General features: G+C 46.8%; 1 long non-coding RNA gene across 1 annotated transcript; it reads left to right on the top strand.

The window, feature by feature from the left end:
* Positions 1–1,421: 1,421 nt before the first annotated feature.
* LOC140693780 (uncharacterized) lies at positions 1,422–6,359 on the top strand. The gene is made up of 3 exons (XR_012069484.1): positions 1,422–1,599; positions 2,065–2,204; positions 6,085–6,359. It is a non-coding gene; the product is annotated as an uncharacterized lncRNA (long non-coding RNA).
* The last annotated feature ends 11,315 nt before the right edge of the window (positions 6,360–17,674 follow it).

Below are 17,674 nucleotides of genomic sequence, written 5' to 3'. Positions count from 1 at the left end.
TGCTGTATTTGCTGAGCTAGTTACTCCTTTGCTCCATTACACATTTATTTTAACTGAAAAAGAAATATATGCATATGGTTAAAAAAATTCAAACAGAGCAAAAAATACTCAAGTGAAAGAAGTTTTCCCTCATCCTCTGTTCTTACATGCCTCCCTGGAGATGCCAATGTTTACAATCCTTTGTGTGCTTTTCCAGATATGCTATGCAAGTTCCCACCAATGTATGTAAATTCCTTTAAAGTTTTACTTATTTTTAACTTTAAGGGATTTAAATCCTCAAGTGGCTTCTGCCACAGTAATAGAAAAGAAGAAATCTGACTCCATATTAGATCTGTTCCTTTGACTTTAACCCTGTGCTCTGTCTCCTAGGCTTCTTCTTGCTTGTAAAACAATGTTGCCTAGAGCCTAAAATATACAGGAGAGCCTATTCTGAAGGCTCTGACCTTTAAGGGTATTTAACACTTTTCCAATCATATAAAGATAACACGTTGCAGAATAGAAAATAACGTTTGTTTTGTTGGAGGTTTACAGGGATCTGACCCAGGGAGATAGCTGCAAGAACAAAGGATTCTAACAAGAAGGAATTCCTACACCAAGAAGTTTGCAAAAACCAAGCACATAGGAAAGCAGCCTGAATTCTGACTTGGGGAGATGGTTTTCCAGGACATTAGTTTGCCATCTAGGTCTACAGAAACTTGCTATTCCATGCCCCAACACTTGGTCTCCCAACTTACTGGCCTGTCCTGCACTGAGGAGAATGAATTTGGACTCAATAACACTTCTACCTACCTAGCAAGTTGGACACTGGGACTGAGGGCAGCTCTCCCACACACAGGGGCCTACGGTGAGCCCTTGATTATTCCCCGAGGTTGGGGTGTGGTTTACCCAGGAGGGATGGGGACTCTACACCAACACTCAGGCAGTCTGCTCCTTCTGGGGCTCTGACATTTTACCTCCCGCTCCCTGCCAGCCCAACATTTGGGACAGTGGAGCTAAGGCAGAGATCGTGCCTGCCTGTTTCCCAGCGTGTAAAAGGGGAATATGTACTCTTCCCAAGGTAGTTCTGAGAAACAACACCTGCGGGTGCTTGGTTCCCTGAGCAACAGTAAACCTAGCTCCTTGTGGGGGCAACGGGTATGATACCCGTAGGGTTTCTGCAGAGACCTTAGCTGGAGGGCTGGGCCAGGGACGTAAAATATGAGCTGTGGGCAATGACGGGTAAGAGAAGGGTGTATAGGCAGGACTGCTGCCTCCTTCGGGGTGCCACAAGAGGTAAAACGCTTTCTCCCCATCTCTGTTACTCCCCTCCCAATTCCAGATAACTGCCTTCCCTCTGCTCCTCCTGTCCATGTGTCTCCCTCCACTTTTCCCCGCCTCCCCTCCTCCTCCCCTATTCTCCCTCCCTCGGTTCCCCTTCCCTCTCAGGACCCAGAGCGGATCGCTGGCCCTCCTGCGCATGCGCAGTTGCTGCCAGCTGGACCGCGGGTTGGAAGCTCCAGCTCCGAGCCGGGGATCGGCCCCAATGGCTTCTCAGCTCTGTCGCCCTGTAGGCCTTTGGCTACTGCCTGGGGCCGGGGCCTCTGGCTGTGGAAGTGCAAGGTGAGGGGATATCGGGAAAGGGGTGAGGCGGCTGCGGGAGGGCGGTCGGCGTGTCACAGCCCCCCAGGGCGCCAGTCAGCGTGTGTTCAGCTCGATTGCTCGGGCCAGACCCCTCTGCCCGCGCCACCTGCCCCGGCGCACCGGCCACAGCTGCCCAGGTCCAGGTGTGCCCCTGCCGCCTCTTGACCCAGCCGGGCTCCCCTCAGTCCGCGGCTGGCGTCCGCTTCCCCTCTCCCGCTGGCGAGTCCTCCCCTCCCGGTCTTCCTCTCCTAGGCCGCCGACCCGTCCCCACCACTGGGCGGGCTGTGTCCCGGGCGGGCGGGGTCTGCACACCCGGACGGGGCGGGCGGCTTGGGCTGGGGCTGGGGCTGGCCTCCGAGCGGGGCTGCAGCCCGCGTCCCCCACCCCGCTCTCCCTGCCCCGCGACCCCGGGGCTGCCTTCCTCTCCCTTTCCCGATCCCTGAGGTCCAGATTAGCGGCGTGGGCGCTGCTCCCCAGGCTGAGAGCCCGCGGCTGTAACTCCCAGCTTCTCCTGGTGGAGTCGGGAAAAGGGAGCGGCAGTGCTGAGGGAGCTTCTGTCTCCTTGATCAGGATTTCTGCCCCAGGTAAGTACCTTGAACACTTTCAGGTGTTATGATGGCGGTGCTTGTTGATGTCACATGTTTTTATACTGAGAGGGATTACAGTGGTGAAAGCAGGGCTTGGTTCAGTTAAAAATGAGCTGAAGGCATGAGGCTGTCTCATCCTCCATCATTCACTCTCCCAGGGTGAAACGTGAGACCGTCGATCTTAAAAAGATACTTATAGTCCGTAACTAGTCCAGCCCAGCTACTGTGTGTTAACAGGAACAGCACAACCTGAGGCGTTGGAGACCCAGGGACATTGCACTCCTAAAGAGCTCCTGGCAAAATCTGGTTTGTTTTGTTTTTTTTTGTTTGTTTGTTTTACTTAAATTGTGGGACAGACTAGTAGTATAGAGGGAAAAATAATTGGCAAGAAGGATTTTTTCATATAACAGCTTTATTGTGATATTGTTCACACACCATGAAGTCCACCCACTTGAATGTTACAATTCAGCAGCTTTTAGCATATTCACATTTGTGCAACCATTATTATTCCAGAACGTTTTCATCACATCAGAAAGACCAGTTGAAATGCATGACCTATCCACCCCTTCCCAGTGGTGGTTCTAAAGAAGTTTCTTGGCTGTTCCTGACCATAAATTAACTTGTTACATTCCATGAAATATCTGGGAGGAATTCTAATCAGAATTGCAATGAATCTGTCTATCAAAGCAGGAAGAATTAATGTCTTTGTGGCATAAACTTCTTCTACACATGAATATATCTGGGACCCTATCTTTTCATCTGTCCAGAGCCAGGCCTATGGGAAATCCTCATTAATTCTTGGGTTTGTGAATGATGAGATTCAATACATCATTAGATGGAACTGTAGCCTTTCACTGAAGAGAAAAGTAACCTCGTAGAAGCCAAGTGATTCTCTGATGGTTAGAATGAGAGACCGCCAGTGGACTTGGTGCTTGCAGAGTTCTCCACCACCTACAGCTAAGGGGATTACCGTGTTCTTTTACTTTTTTTTTTATGGCGTTGCTTTTATTTTTACTTATTATATAAAATTATTTTTTATTGAAGTGTTGTAAATTTACCATGTTAGCTTCAGATGTACAGCAGAGATTCAGTTATAAGCTTATGCATATGTATATAAATGTTTTTCAGATTGTTTCTAGTACAACTCATTACAAGAAATTGAAAATAGTACCCTGTGCTATATAGTAGGTCCTTGTCATTTATTTTATATTTATTAATGTGTATCTGTTAATCCTCCCTTTCCTGCCTGCTAACAACAGTTTGCTTTCTATGTCCATGAGTCTATTTCTAGCAGCACCGTTTTTGCTAGCAATATATGCTGGTTGGCTCTTTTCTGTTTCAGTAGTTCCATCTTATGTGTGGGCATTTTTCTTCTGGTGGGCCTGTGTGTGGTTTGCACACGTGATAATAGAGATCTGTATTTGGGAGAACTCCAGGCCTCGTGTAGTCCCTCGTATGGAGCGCCCACTGAACTGATGCTTGAACTTGGAAAAAAACAGTAAATGTTGGAATTTCCACTATGGTTGAGACTTCCAGGTTTCTATAACCTCTTTAGCCCACCTAAATTTTGGCTGCACCCAATACTGGATAATTTGGTGGAACTTCATGGTATGGTGGTGTAGAGACAGGGCCTTGTATGCTTCTTCTCTTTCCTTTTTCTAACAATCATTTTCCTGGGCCTTCCAGGTACTCCCCCAGAAGGGCCCAGGGCTGGCTTGGTGCTGCACTGAGGCAATATTTGTTAATAAGTCCCTTTCCTCATCTCTTCTGAGCCTCCATTTCCTTCTCTACACAATGAGGGCTTAGACTAGATAAGTGCTTTTCAGTTTCTTTTAAAGCCATGTTTCCTTTGAGAAACAGAAAATTCAAATCTCTCCTCCCATCACAACCCTTTAGATTTTGACACGTCCTCCAAGGAGTCACATAGCTCTTTGTGGTAAATTGATGTGATTGTGATTCCACGTGGCACAGAAAAGACTCTTCAGAGATTTATTGCAGGGAGAGGGTAGGAAAGGGGCAGTATGTCACACTTTCTTGTGTGAGCACTGGAGCAAAGGCTTGGGTTTAAATACAGTGTCTGATGTGGCATCTCTCTAATCTTGCACAATGTGATAAACCTCTATCCCTAGTTTCTTAATGTGTCAAGTTGGGGTGGTAATGTTTTAAGGCTTTTGTGAAACATTATACACATAAGCCATTTGTGTCTCGGTAGATACAAGACCTGCTAGAGAGTCGGAATTTCTTTAAAAATACATATATATTGTCCACATCACTCTGTCTGTGTGTATTTTGAAGTTCCTGGAGGGTGAGGGTTGAGTGTAATGTCCATCGTGGGACAGGTGGCCCATGGGTCTGTGTGCCTCAGATTGCCCCCTCCTCCCCAGTCCTCTTCCTCTCAGTCCAGGATGAAGTTCCCTAGTAGATTTACACACAGGTCTTGTGGAAATGGCTTTTCATTTTATTGTTTCACCAAGGAGGGTTGCCATCATGATCTCTGTGGTCAGGTTTTGGTGACCTGAAGGCTATGCAATTGGGGATTTCTATTTTATAAAAAGAAAAAAAATTACAAATACAAAATTAGACCTAGGTTGGTGGCAGGGGCTTTTGAAAGTGGGGACCATTAGCTTTTTTAGCTTCAGGTGCAGTGGCCTCTGGCCACGAGGACACATCCTCATGCTCTGAATTTGGAGGGACCAGTGGGTTCAGTGGGAATATTTACTGAGTGCATCTCATGGGCTGCGCATTCTCTTATTTGTACTGTGTGTTCCTTATTTGAGATGGTGAGCTGATTTAAACTCAATAGCCTCTTTAAAATAATAGACTTTTTATTTTTAGATGTAATGTAGATTCCCATGTAGTTGTAAGAGATAATATGGAGAGGGCCTATGGACTCTTTGCCCAATTTTCTTTAATAGTTCCATCTTGCAAAGTTGGGGTACTATTCATTCGTGACTCACTAACCCTTTTAGGTTTGTGTTATTGCCCTCATTTCTATTTATGAATAAACTGGTGTTGAGAGAAGCACACAGGTCTGCCCAGGTCACCCACGTGGTTAGTGAAGATTTGGGTGGAACGTGGGCATGGCATTTCCAAGCAGTACCATTATGATGGTCTGTGACAGGGAGCAGCATTCACTTTGCTTGTTTATTCATTCATTCAACAAACATTTATTGAATAAACTCTGTGGGTCAGATGCTTTCATAGGGTTATCTGATTCTTCAGCAGTATGGAGAATCAGGTAATGTTTTCTTTTTCTTTTTTTTTTTTAATATGAGAAAAATATCTCTGAGAGGTTATAATCTCCCCAAAGGAAAAATAGCTCATAAATGAGGGATAGTACATTTGTACAGTTCCTTCTTCTTATGCAAATGGTACCCTAGGCATTTTACATTTGCAAACTTCCATAATCCAGATATATTCTTGTAAGGCAAGTAGTTTTTTTTTTAATTGAAGTATAGTCAAGTTTACAATGTTGTGTCAATTGCAAGGTGGTTTTTTTTTGAATTTTGAATGGAGAAAATATTTTTTGAGGGGGTTAATTAAGTTTATTTATTTGTTTCATTTTTCTAAAATGAGGTACTGAGGATTGAGCCTAGGTCCTTGAACATGCTAAGCACGTGCTCTACCACTGAACTGTACCCTCCTCCCCAAAGCAAGTTTTCTTACCCATTATTCTGCACCTTAGGAGTTCAAATAAATTGGCGTTGAAATCCAGATATTTTGATCCTACTATGGTTCTTTGCATTATATCCTGCTGAGGGGTGGGGAAGCAGTTCCTTTATTCATTCATTTATTCAGCAGTTTTGAGCACCGACTTTGCATCAGGGCCTGCCTAGGTGCTTGGAAACAGAAAACAAGAAATGATCCTTTTCTGCAGGGGATGGAAGCCTAGACCAAAAGCTGGGTAATGTGATCTGAGCTTCAGTAGCCATGTGCAGACGCTGAGGACAAACTTATCCCCGATTTGCTTGGACTTCCCTTGCCTTCTGGCTGGTGCACACCAGGTCGCCGCATCCCAGTGAGGCCCGCAGCCCACAGCACAGTATGTACATCGATTTACCCTCCCTTCTCGGCAGCGCCTGCAACATGAACGCCCCTGACTACATGCAGTGCGCTGAGGACCACCAGACTCTCCCGATTGTGGTCCAACCCGTGGGGATCATCTTAGAGAATTTCTTTTGCATCTATAATGGAATCTCCTTGGTGAGCCAGATCAGACCGTGCGGCTCCCAGTGGGCACTCTGTATCTACTATAGGTATCTCTATGCGCCCGAGAATGGATGGAGTGACTTCCAGACCCACCGCAATGTCATGGGCCTTGTCACCATTACTGACTGCCTCTTGGCCAAGACCTTCTAGAAGCTCCACGCACAGAGGAGCTGTATGGCACCACGCTCTACGACTCTCAGCTCTTTGTCTTTGTGCTGTATGGGGAGGTGGCCGAGCAGCCGCACACCGACGTGGCCTTCAATCTACGAGGACTGCAGGGTGGTGGAGAAGAGGATCGACGACTTCACTGAGTCACTCTTCATCTTGCCCAAGTCCAAGTGGCTGGATGGGGACCCCGAAAATTCTGGGGAGAAGACCCCCCTCCTCTACATCCTATTTGAGAAGGAGGACTTCGTGGGACTGGACACAGACAGCAGGCAAGTCAACCTGAAGTCCGGGCCACCCTGGCTGTGTGACAGATTGCTTCCCTACATCCAGAATGGGATCATCAAGGAGGAGGGCTTTCTTGTAGCCAAGGCGGGAAGGAGGTGTAGCCCGCCGGTTTTCAGACGTTTAAAACTAAATCCGCCTTTGTTTCAGAGAGATCCTTTTAGGGTTAGTGTGGACACTTACTCCCCTCTTTCAGCCAGGACACTTGGGGGGACCCCTGGAGTTGCTGTCCAATAGAGTAGCCACAGCTACTGTTGTTAGTAGTGCTGGGGAGGAGGCCGGTCTGAGCTGAGATGTGCTGTAGGTCAAATGCACATCAGACGCTGAAACTTGTCTAGTAAAAAGAATATAAACTATCTTGTTACTTTCTATATTGATTACACGTCAAAATGATAGTATTTTACATACAGTAGAATAAGTAAGGTCTGTTCTTAAAATCAGTTACTTGGTTTTTTTTTTTGTTGTTACATTTTAAACGTGGCAACTGAGAAACATTATTTACATGACTCTCATTTCATTCCTGTTGGACAGCCTGTCCTGGGACAGTTTCATCCCTTTGCTTATAAATGAGACTCTGAATCCCGAGACGCAGAACGAGGTGCTGGTTGAGCTCAGGGTGGAGCCGATGTCTCCTGCCTCCCAGGCCCAGCACCAGCACGGCTCAGGCCCTCTCCCCTGCCTGACAGCCACCATGCCAAGTTAGGGCATCAGAAACACTGCCAGGGGCTTCCGAATTAGCTCCTTAAGCAGGGAAAGGCATGTCACGGTGTATGGGACACAGCAGGGAAAAATTCGTCCTCACTTTGTCCCTGTGATTAGGTCAAAGACCCCACTCTGCCTTGGAAGTGCAGATGATCTCTTCTGGGCTGCCTAACCCCTCACCCTCTACTATGTTTCCCTGTGTATCTTTCAAGCTGTCCCTCGGGCAGAAGAGGGTGAGACGTCTTTGCCGAGAGGTGGTCCCCCTTTACTGGGGAGAGTGAGGTGAGCTGTGTCCCCCCGGCCTACGGCCTCGGGCCTTGAGTCTGGAGAGCGCTCATGGCGGTCCCACAGGTGACGGTCGGAGGACATGGCACGTGCTGCCGGGCCCGCTGTGCAGGAGGGGCTCTGTGATTCTCTGTGATTCTAAGGTCAGATTCTACTTTCTTGTTGTTGGTAAGATGGAGGAGAAGATGCCAGAGAATTGATAAAAAGAAAATCCACACCAGTCCTGTGAATGACAGACACAGGGGATCCGTGTCCCACCTGCGTGTGGTGCCTGGCAGGCTCTGGAATAATTTTCACTTCCTCCCCGGACATTCCTCTATGGCTTAAGGAAGGGGAGAGGCATGTCGTGGCCATGATCTGTACTTGTCCTCACAGGGCCCTGTGATCTACATGCCCACACTACACTTCTGCTCCTTGGAGATGAGGTGTCAGGTTTAGGAAACTGGGCACTGCTGAGGGCATAGCTGCCAGAACCGTGCTACACCAAGGCTGGCTCCGTTCACCTCACCTGTCACCTCCTGTTGAGTCCTAAGGCGTCATTCAAGGTAGGTGCATCGGTGCAATGAAAGCAGGGACCTCCTTCACCCCCTGGACAGACTGGTGGGTGATCAGTGGAAGCCTGGAGCCCTGCCCCAGCCCCACGCCAGTGCCTCCTATTTTGTCATAGGAGGCACTGGTGACATTTTTGCTCAGCAACTGCTTGGCTCTGATTCTGCAGAGCCAACAGAGAATGCCAGCTTGTTTTTGCCTTTTGAAGTCTGCCCTTGGGATTTGGCGGAGTAGCTGGATGTGTGCTTAGCCCATAGTGGTTGACACTGTCACCATTGTTTACCCAGAACCTCGTGTACCAGGCATGGCTGCCGGCATCAAAATACAGCAGCGCATTAAACCTCCCTCCTGGTGGGTCTGTCTGTTCTGGTACCATAAGGGCTCAGCCAGCATCTGAACGTCAGTGAGATAACGTGGCCAATGAGATCGGGTCAAGCACGTTCTCCGCCAGTGACTTTTACTCCATTGTTGCTTTTACTATTACACAGTCATTAATTTTTTAAACAATGCTTTGGTTCAGGAGCAGAACCTAATTCTCCCCTGTTCCTCTTGGTGGGAGTGAGTAAAGTTGTCCAGCTTGAAATGCGACCACATTTTGTAGCTCAAAAGCTGTCTACACGCATCTAGGTGAAGTTTTGGTTTGGGGCGCTGACCACGTTGGGGTCCCCCGGCAGCATCGCTCCCCTCAGGCCCCTGCCTTCCCTGGATCAGGAGGTGAGGGTGGGTCTCACCGTCCCTGCGTCCCTGTCCTCATCACACTGACGTAATTTCTTGTAAATGCTGTCAAAGTCATTTTTGTTCTCGTGTGTTTCTAATTTTGGCTGTTCCTCTATTCCTTTTTCTATTTTCCTTTTTCCCTTATACCACCCCTTGAGCATGTTGTTGGGTCTGAAAATGTGGGCTGTGCACACCCTGCATTGGAATAGCCAGATCGCCCTCTGTGCCGTCTCCATCGCTATAAAAAGCAAAAACTTAACAGTTGCCATGATTCGTATATTATCCTAGTCATCTTATTTTCTACTTTTTTGGAATTTTTGCTATGTTAGCACATCACCCACTGGAGTTTGATATATGTTAAAGTCCTTGCTTTGAGGAACCTGTTAGTTCGTCCTTATATTTGGTAACAAATGCTCTCTTACTAATTTTGTTTATTTGTTTTGAAGAAGTGAGATGCGAATTGATTTAGGCGGCTGCTGAGGGATTTTTTTCATGGAGTATTTAAACTTGGAAAGTCAAATTCTGCAGCACCTTGCTTGATTCTGGCTTTTACACAAACGTGCTCGGCACGAGGTTCCTGGCTGTCGCTGTGTGACGTGCGTGACGGCGCTTCCTGGCCGGCGGTCACTGGTGAGGAAGTGGCCGGCTCGGGGGTGAGCAGCTGCAGGGGACGCTGTTGGAGGAAGCAGTCACCGGTTTTTTGTTTTTTGGTTTTTTTTTTGCATTCACCTTCCCAGTGCCATTTACTTTACTTTGCATTCATAGAGGGGCAGGAGCGGGCCTAAAACCATGCCACTCTTTTGTTCCCTTTATGAGGCTGGTTTTTCTAAGTATCAGGAAAACATTGCCTTGTCCTAAGTAACTGGTTCACTTGGATCTGGTGGACACAGGGACCGCTAAAGGGGACCGTAGCTTCCTCTCTGCTTCAGCCAGTGGGCATTCAGAGCCAGGTCTGTGGTTTGCCTCAGCAGCCGTGCAGGCCTCCCTGCACCGGCCTTTACTTTTACCCCTTTTTGGCAGTAAATAGCTGACTCTGTGTCTGTTGCAGCTGATGTCCACCACTGACGGCCGTGTGGTTATTTTGCGGTAGTGAGTCTCCAACACCCCTGTCAGCCGTGAAGGGACCTTGCATTCTCACCCCGACCCTGGTTCATCTCACCCAGGGAAAGGGCTTGGCCACCACCGTCATGCTGGACATGAGGCCTTGTTTCTCCTTTCATGCTCTGGTCCAAATGTGGACACTTCATCCTTCACTGACTTGGTCTCGCTTGAGACAGTCCAGACTTTCTGAAAGAGTCCATCACATTCTGGGGGGGAACAGAACAGAAGTAAGAGTCGCAAGTAGGAGTCTAGGCTGTCTGGGTTGGCAAATGCAGGCTGGGATCTGTGATGGCCGGTCTGTGCCCTGGAAACTGGCCTTTCCCGTGGCTCCCGAGAGAAAAGGGGTCGGAGCGAGAACAGACTTGCCTGGGTTCCTACCATCCTCATCTGCTCACTGACAGGAGTGTCAGCTAACTAGGAGCTCCCCCAGACCTCGGGCCCTTCAAACCTCAGATCACGGGAGATCCTTGAGTCCTTTTTCTGGTCCTTCTTTGTGAGAATCCAGTGCCTTCTGAGGTGACTGGCAGCAGGAGATGCCTCCCCCTCCAGGGAACTCCCTTCGGAGGACTGTGACTCAGTGCACCTTGCTGTGAGCTTGTGGGTTTCCATCGTGCTCCCTGCAGAACCAGACTTGAGACTGGCTTAGCGACAGAAATAACAAGACTGATTCCAGGGCAGGGCCAGGTGGAGGGAACAGTGGAAATTGAATGTGACCTCAAACACCTAGGTGGGTGCTGGGGCTGTTACTAAAATGGGGAGCCTGGGAGGTACCTGCCAGGAATCGAAGTCTAGAGTAAATGGTGGACATAAGGCCTTTTTTTTTTGACATATGGCATTTTTAAGATGCCATTTGTCATCCAAGTTAGGACTTCCAAGAGGCACTCGTGTCTATGAGCCTGGGGCTCAGGTGAAGGAGCCGGACTAGAGATACACATTGGGATTCGTCATTCTTAGCTGGTGTTCACAGCCGTGCAAGTGGATCAGCTCATCTCAAGAGGTGCAGACTGTGTCTGAGGGGGGGCAGGGCTGTGCCTGGTTTGGAGGAAAGCCCGGACCATGCAGCTTTGGTGTGTCAGTCAGCGGCGTTTGTGATTTTCAGAGCAATGGCATTTATCCTTAAGGTTCTGGGGGGTGGGCAGGGCCACACAGGAAGAAATCTGAAGAGAGGGTTTTGGCCACGTGTGCGCGTCTTGGGACGATCCAGAAGCTGCAGGGTCCAGAAGGGGAAACTCCTCAGAAGCTGGAGTCGGAGTGGGGAGTTGGGAGAATGTAGTCACACTCTCCTGTGATGAAGGGAGGGAGGCCTAGGGAGTCTGCACCCTAGCGGACTCTCTTTCCCACGAACAAAAGGCAATCAGACAGAAGATTTGAGGTAAGAAGGGATGGGCGTTGGGAGAGGAGCCAACCTGGAGAACGGTGGTTGAACAATTCTTGAATAGTCTCCCTGAAACATAGAGTTAAAAAAACCCAGACTCTTAAGAATATTGATAGTGACTGGGGAGGAGGCAGTTGTTTTTCTGACCTCCTAAGGGTAAGGTATGTATCCGGGGATATACAGAAGAATCGGGCAGTCTGTTCCTGGGGCTTCACCCTTACCAGGGGGAACAGTGCAAGTTTAAAGGGGGAGAAGGGCAGCGGAGGGAAACTAGCCAGGCCCCGTGTCACGTACCAGTCGGCCGCCCTACTTGCGTGTTGCATTCACATCCATGCCTCCCAAGTGGGCGGTGGCAGCCCCGTTTTGAAGATTGGGAAGCCTCCTCAGAGGTTTAAGGAATTGGTTCATTTAGCAGCTAGTAAATGCTGTAGCAGGATTCCAGCAGGGCCTTGTCAGACTTCAAGGGCATGTTCTCTCTACTAATTCCGGTTGTACCTGAAATGGTGAAGTGAGTCAGTTTCGGAGCCTTTCAGAGAAAGTACGCTTTAAGTGCCTCAGGACTGTTGCACAAAGCTCAGTGTTCTTTCATGGTTCAGAACCACCGCAGTGCTTTTTGCCCCACAGATGTAAGGTCTTACTCCTTTGACGATGGCGTGGTTGTAAATGACATACAGGTGCAAAACCACACTTAGCAGCTTCTGAAGGGAAACTCTCCTGTTCTCCCTTGATCGGCTTTCTTCCACGGGATGTAACTGTGCTGCAGCTAAGGCCTGAGCTTTCCGTATGGAGTGAGGGTTTGATATCCAAATTTAGCATAAAACAGTCAGATGGAGAAAATCGAAGATGACAATATATTTTGGGGTTTCATTAGACAAGACATACTATCTGTTAATGGCTCATAAAGCTAATGAAATTGAGTACAGAACATTGCATTTCTTACTTTCTACTGAGAGCTGTCTTCCAACATAAGGTTCTCTGCTTTGGAACTTCAGCTCAGCCACTAGGGCGCCTGTCATTGTGTTGGTGTGATTGCATTTACACAGTGCATGTAATCTGGGCTTCCTTAGCCCCAAACACTCCAGTGCAGAATCATAGGCTGTAGCCATCACTTAGTTATACAAATACTTCTAAAACTATATGATACCAAAAAAAATAAATAAATAAAAATAAAGAGAGAGAGGGAGATTGCCTTTATCAAAGTTCCTTTGGATTTTAACTGCAAAGTGTTGTTGAGCAGCTCTGGTTTCCTTTGGATATGAATATATACATTTCTTTGCATGTAACTTGGATTTCAGGCTTGAACACCAAGCTCTTGTTTTCCATGAGCCACAAAAATCATAGCCAAATGACACACGTATGAAACAGTTTATTCTTTTTATCTGAGACAGAATCCTTGAATTTGGGACTTGAGCTGCGACTTTCCTGTTTGCTCTTCCCACCCCTCTTGTCACCTCACTCCTTTTTCCCACGTGGCCTCCAAGAGGTCATGGTCTCATAAGAGCAGGTGGACAAATACCAGTTGGTCGCCAAGCAGTGCTGCTGTAGATGGAGCCCAGCCAAGAGCTAAAGGACATCATCAGGGAGGACTTCCTGGAAGAAATTGGCTCTACATTCAGTTCTGGGGACAGAGTAAGAGTCAGCCAGGGGAAGGAATCAAGAGGGTGACTCAGGTGGCAGGAGCAGCCCGGGTAGAGGCCTGGAGGCTTGTGGGGTGGGGACTCGGGGAGACTGCCCTGTGTGGTCCAGGGTGGTGGGTGACCCTGCTTTGAAGGACACTGGAGAGGGCCTAGGGGTGGAGGGCTTTGGAGGAGCTTGGTTTTTACTAGAACTGACACAGAAGAGGCAGTGAAGGGTGTCAGCAGGAAGTGACCCTTAGGAGAGCAGCTCTGCCTGTCCTTTTGAGTCCCACCCCTTCATTCTTTTATTCACAAAACACGCAATTCTGAGTGTCTAGGGGAGAGGGGGTGGACCCACAGTAGTAAGCAAAATGTACTTGCTTCTTGAGAGCTTAGCAGTGTCAGAAGTTGACTTAGATTAAAATGTTTTATTAACACAGCAGGGCACCTAATCCAAAGTGCGGAGGTTGGAGGGAAGGAAGACTTCCTTGACAAACAGTTAAAATGAGCCTGGAGGCTAGTGGGAAGTAGCAGCAGGTCACGGGGCCCCTGAGGTCACTGGGGACCTGGTACTGAGGTGAGGATGGACAAGCAGGGTCGGGGGTGGGGCTAGAACTCTACCAGGGAGCCTCTGATGGGTTTGAAGTGGGGGAGATGTAATCAAATTTGTGCTTTGGGAAGGCTGCCTTGGCTGTGTGTGTGTGTGTGTGTGTGTGTAGCGGGGAAGAGGGGGAGGGTGTGACCAACTGGGAGGGTCATTAGAAGACCATTCACAGGCTCGGAGGCCACCAGTGGGAGAGGGGCGTCGGGACTGCTTGGGGACCGCAGGGGCAGAGTGGATGCCGGGTTTCCTTGTGTGGAGGGCTTGTTAGCGGGGTCGCTCTAGCGACACCTTGTGGCTGGAAGTAAACAGATGGAGGCCGCCAGGTGGACTTACCTCTTCTCTCCTTCCCTGCCTTGTGTGATGATCTTAGCTCTGCCAACATATGGAACAGAAGAGCTAAGTTCCAGAGTAGCCCAGGACTTTGCTGGGCTCGTTCAAGTGAGAGCAGATAGGATTTAGGCTTGTGTTGAGATCTGTAAGTTAACTTAGCTAGAAACGTCCTGTCTTTTGGATTTTCATAGGGGTAGTAATTCTTGATAAAGATTGCTTTCTTGGTGAGAGGAAATTTAATACAACTGATGTCTTTCTCAAAAAATATCTTATCTTTAAGAAATTTAATATTCAAAATAATAGGAATATTTTAAAATGATAAACTAAGGCTTTCGTGTAGTTTCTTTGGTTTCTGAGTTGATGTGTAGGTAGACCCTTTGCATTACATAATAGCACATCTTTGACAGTATTTAAAGAGCTGTTAGTGAGCGCCCCCAATTTGAAAGCATCATTAAAGCTTGCTCTGAAATAGTGAAGTCATATAGGTCTTGTTTGCAGAAGCCAGATATTTGGTTTATAATCTGCAGCATAGCTCCCTTTATAAAATAATAATAGATTCAAAATTAACAAAGTGGAAAATAATTGATTTTTTTTAAAAAATGAAACATAAACTTTCTTGTGCTATTGTTGCAACTGGAAATTTTGAAAAGAAAAATCCTATTGTAATATCATCTAAGTGAAATACATATATGTCTGTCACATTTGAATAGTAACTGCACAGTGGTTTTTGAAGTCAGGATCATTCCAGCTCAGATACTGGCAGTGATGGTTGCTGGTTTTCAATGGAAGAGCCTAAATTTGCTTTCTTAGCTTTATTCTTTTCTTTTCTTTTCTTTTCTTTTCTTTTCTTTTCTTTTCTTCTCTTTTCTTTTCTTTTCTCTCTCTCTCTCTTTTTTTTTTTTTTTGGGGGGTAGTGCGAGGGTTGAGTAGTGCTGTGCCAGCATGATTTGGGGGCAATTTGTGGGCAGATGTCGTGCAGCAGCAGTGAGATATTTCCATGCATTTTACTTTCCGGACATCACCAGGGAACATGTGTGGTTTGTGCCTGCAGGATGGGATGCTGCAGGACTCCCTGGTCCATCAATGTTATGTCTTGGAGCTGCTCCGGTCAGTGAATGATTTTCTGTGGCTTGGAGCTAATGTGGTCTGATGCAGATGATCAGATGTGTAACTAAAGTACTGTTACTTGAAATAAGAGAAAAGCTAGCAAAAATGTCTCTAAAATACAGGATGAGGGAGGAGAATTGGCTGAGCTGCTTGCAGTGGGGAATATTCTCAGGTGACTCCCTCACTGTGTCTCCTGTCACTATCCCCCACAGCCCTGCATGGCAGTCCTACTGAAGCAACCATGCACTTTCTCAGAAACGCGCTGAATTTCCTTGTGCCTCTGATTGTTCACTTTTTTTTTTGAAAGCACATCTTGCCCTTTGCTTAAATGCCATCCCTGCTAGCCACCACTTACACTCATTCTTCTGGACCTCGTCCATATATAGCTGCTGAATGAAAGAACAAAATGTAGTATCTCCATTTAGTGGAATATTATTCAGACATAAGAGTGAATAAAAAAGAAAAAATAAATAAAGGGGAATATGAAAAAAGCCATCTGCTCTGGGTAGTCCACCCTGACTGCTCAACCCGGCCTTTTCCCTTTGAAACCCCATCCCTTATACCCCACTCTACTATGTTTTTATAGTATTTACCACCTTCTAATAAAGTTTAACATTTTCAAAAAAAAAGAGACATGCTGATACCACTTCAACATGGGAAAGCCTTGATAACAGCACGTTAACTGAAAGGAACCAGACACAAACAGCCACATATTGTTGATTTCAGTGATCTTAGAAATGCCCAGAATTGGCTCATGCAGTGGCAGAGAGCAGATGATGGTTGCAAGGGGCTGGGTGGAGGGGGGTTGTGGAGTGACTGCTAGTGACAGGGGTGTTCTATTGGGGTGATGAAGTGTTCTGGAAATAGATGGTGGTGAGGGCTGCACAACCGTGAGTGTGCAGAAGACTGCTGAGCGCTGTCTCTGGGAGTGCTTGTTGTTGGGGCGGCTTTATTTTGTTCTCATCCTGTAATGTGAAGGGTCATCTTGTGCTGAGACCATTCAACTCCTGTGAGTGGTAAGGCTAAGAGACTTTGCAGAGTCATGTTTCTTTTTTCCCCCTTGCTGAGTGTAGGCAAAAATGGTTTAAGCCTGAGAAAGTGCTCCATATGCAGAAATGTCTTTCAGTTTTGGCTGGTGTAAAAATCTTGTGAGCTTTTTAATCATTTAGGACAGTCTGTAGGGGGAAACAGCCTGTGAAGCCTGGGTGAGACTTGGAAGAGCCGCGCTACCCTCCCAGACACGGGTGGGGATTTCACCCCCATTCAGGCAGTGAAGGGCCAAGACCCGTGAGAGGAGTTGACAGTCATGAATATTTATGTGTATCCGCTGCTTCATCTTGGATATTAATTTCTAGCTGAGTCATTTTGTGGCAGCAGCCTCATCCTACATCAGGAATTTATAGTATCTGCTCTTTGAGGTGAAGAGCTGACAGACTTGATTATTTAACAGTCTATCTTGTATTGATATCTCAGATTCCTTTGTCAACCGCAAAACAGCAGAAATACAGACGTCCTTTAATGCCGATGTGACCTGGAGCAGGTTTAGTTTCTGTACCTCAGTGACCTTATCTGCGTGTGGGGAAGATGATAACAGTGCTTCCCTCAGAGGGGCTGGTGAGAGGAGACTGAGAAGCACAAGTGGAAGACTTACACGAGATGCTCATGAATGACAAAATTTAGTGCTCTCAGCCTGGTGAGGCCTCAGGGGCAGAGATGTCAGAACAGAGCAGTCCTAGCCGGAGTTCGATCCGCATTGTCAGGTTTTATGATCACTATCACCACTGTGGGTTATCAGGTAGTTTTAAGACTTGGTAATATGAATTCATGAATAATGTTAAAGACTAGACAACTCAGATCCGGTTTACATAGTTCTCAAGATTTCCTGTGAGAAATGGATATTTTTTCCCCATCTTAAATCTGAGTGGATTCTCTAAAAAAATTCTGTAGTCCTCCATCTTTTTCCTTTAATTCTCCTTTTTTTTAAATAAAAGTTTTTAAATGGAGTTACTGGGGACTGAACTGAGGGCCTCATGCGTGCTGAGCACATACTCTCTCAACTGAGGTATACTCTCCCCCATAATTTTTTTAAACTTTACTTTCTTAGTATTCAGAGGTTAGAGGCCTCTAATTCTTTTTTTGGAGACTTGTCCATAAACCGGTAAATCTAAAATTAATGGACAAAATTTGGTTTATTAAAAAAATCATTAGAACTTTTATCAATCCATTCAAAAGGAAATGCTTATTGAGTTAAAATGTTTCTCCTTTATGGTGATTTCTAATTTTTGGTCTAGCTTAACTTATTAAAAGTAATCCTCATCATCATAATGACCAAGCTTGCTGTGAGTGGACACCTACCAAAGGCTAAACTGTTTTTCTCATGTTTTACTTCAAAGCAGGTGTTTGACGGTAGGTATCAATGTCT

This window comes from Vicugna pacos, unplaced genomic scaffold (genome assembly GCF_048564905.1).
Source record: "Vicugna pacos unplaced genomic scaffold, VicPac4 scaffold_20, whole genome shotgun sequence".
NCBI lineage: Eukaryota > Metazoa > Chordata > Mammalia > Artiodactyla > Camelidae > Vicugna > Vicugna pacos.
This window is presented reverse-complemented; position numbering and strand designations above follow the sequence as displayed.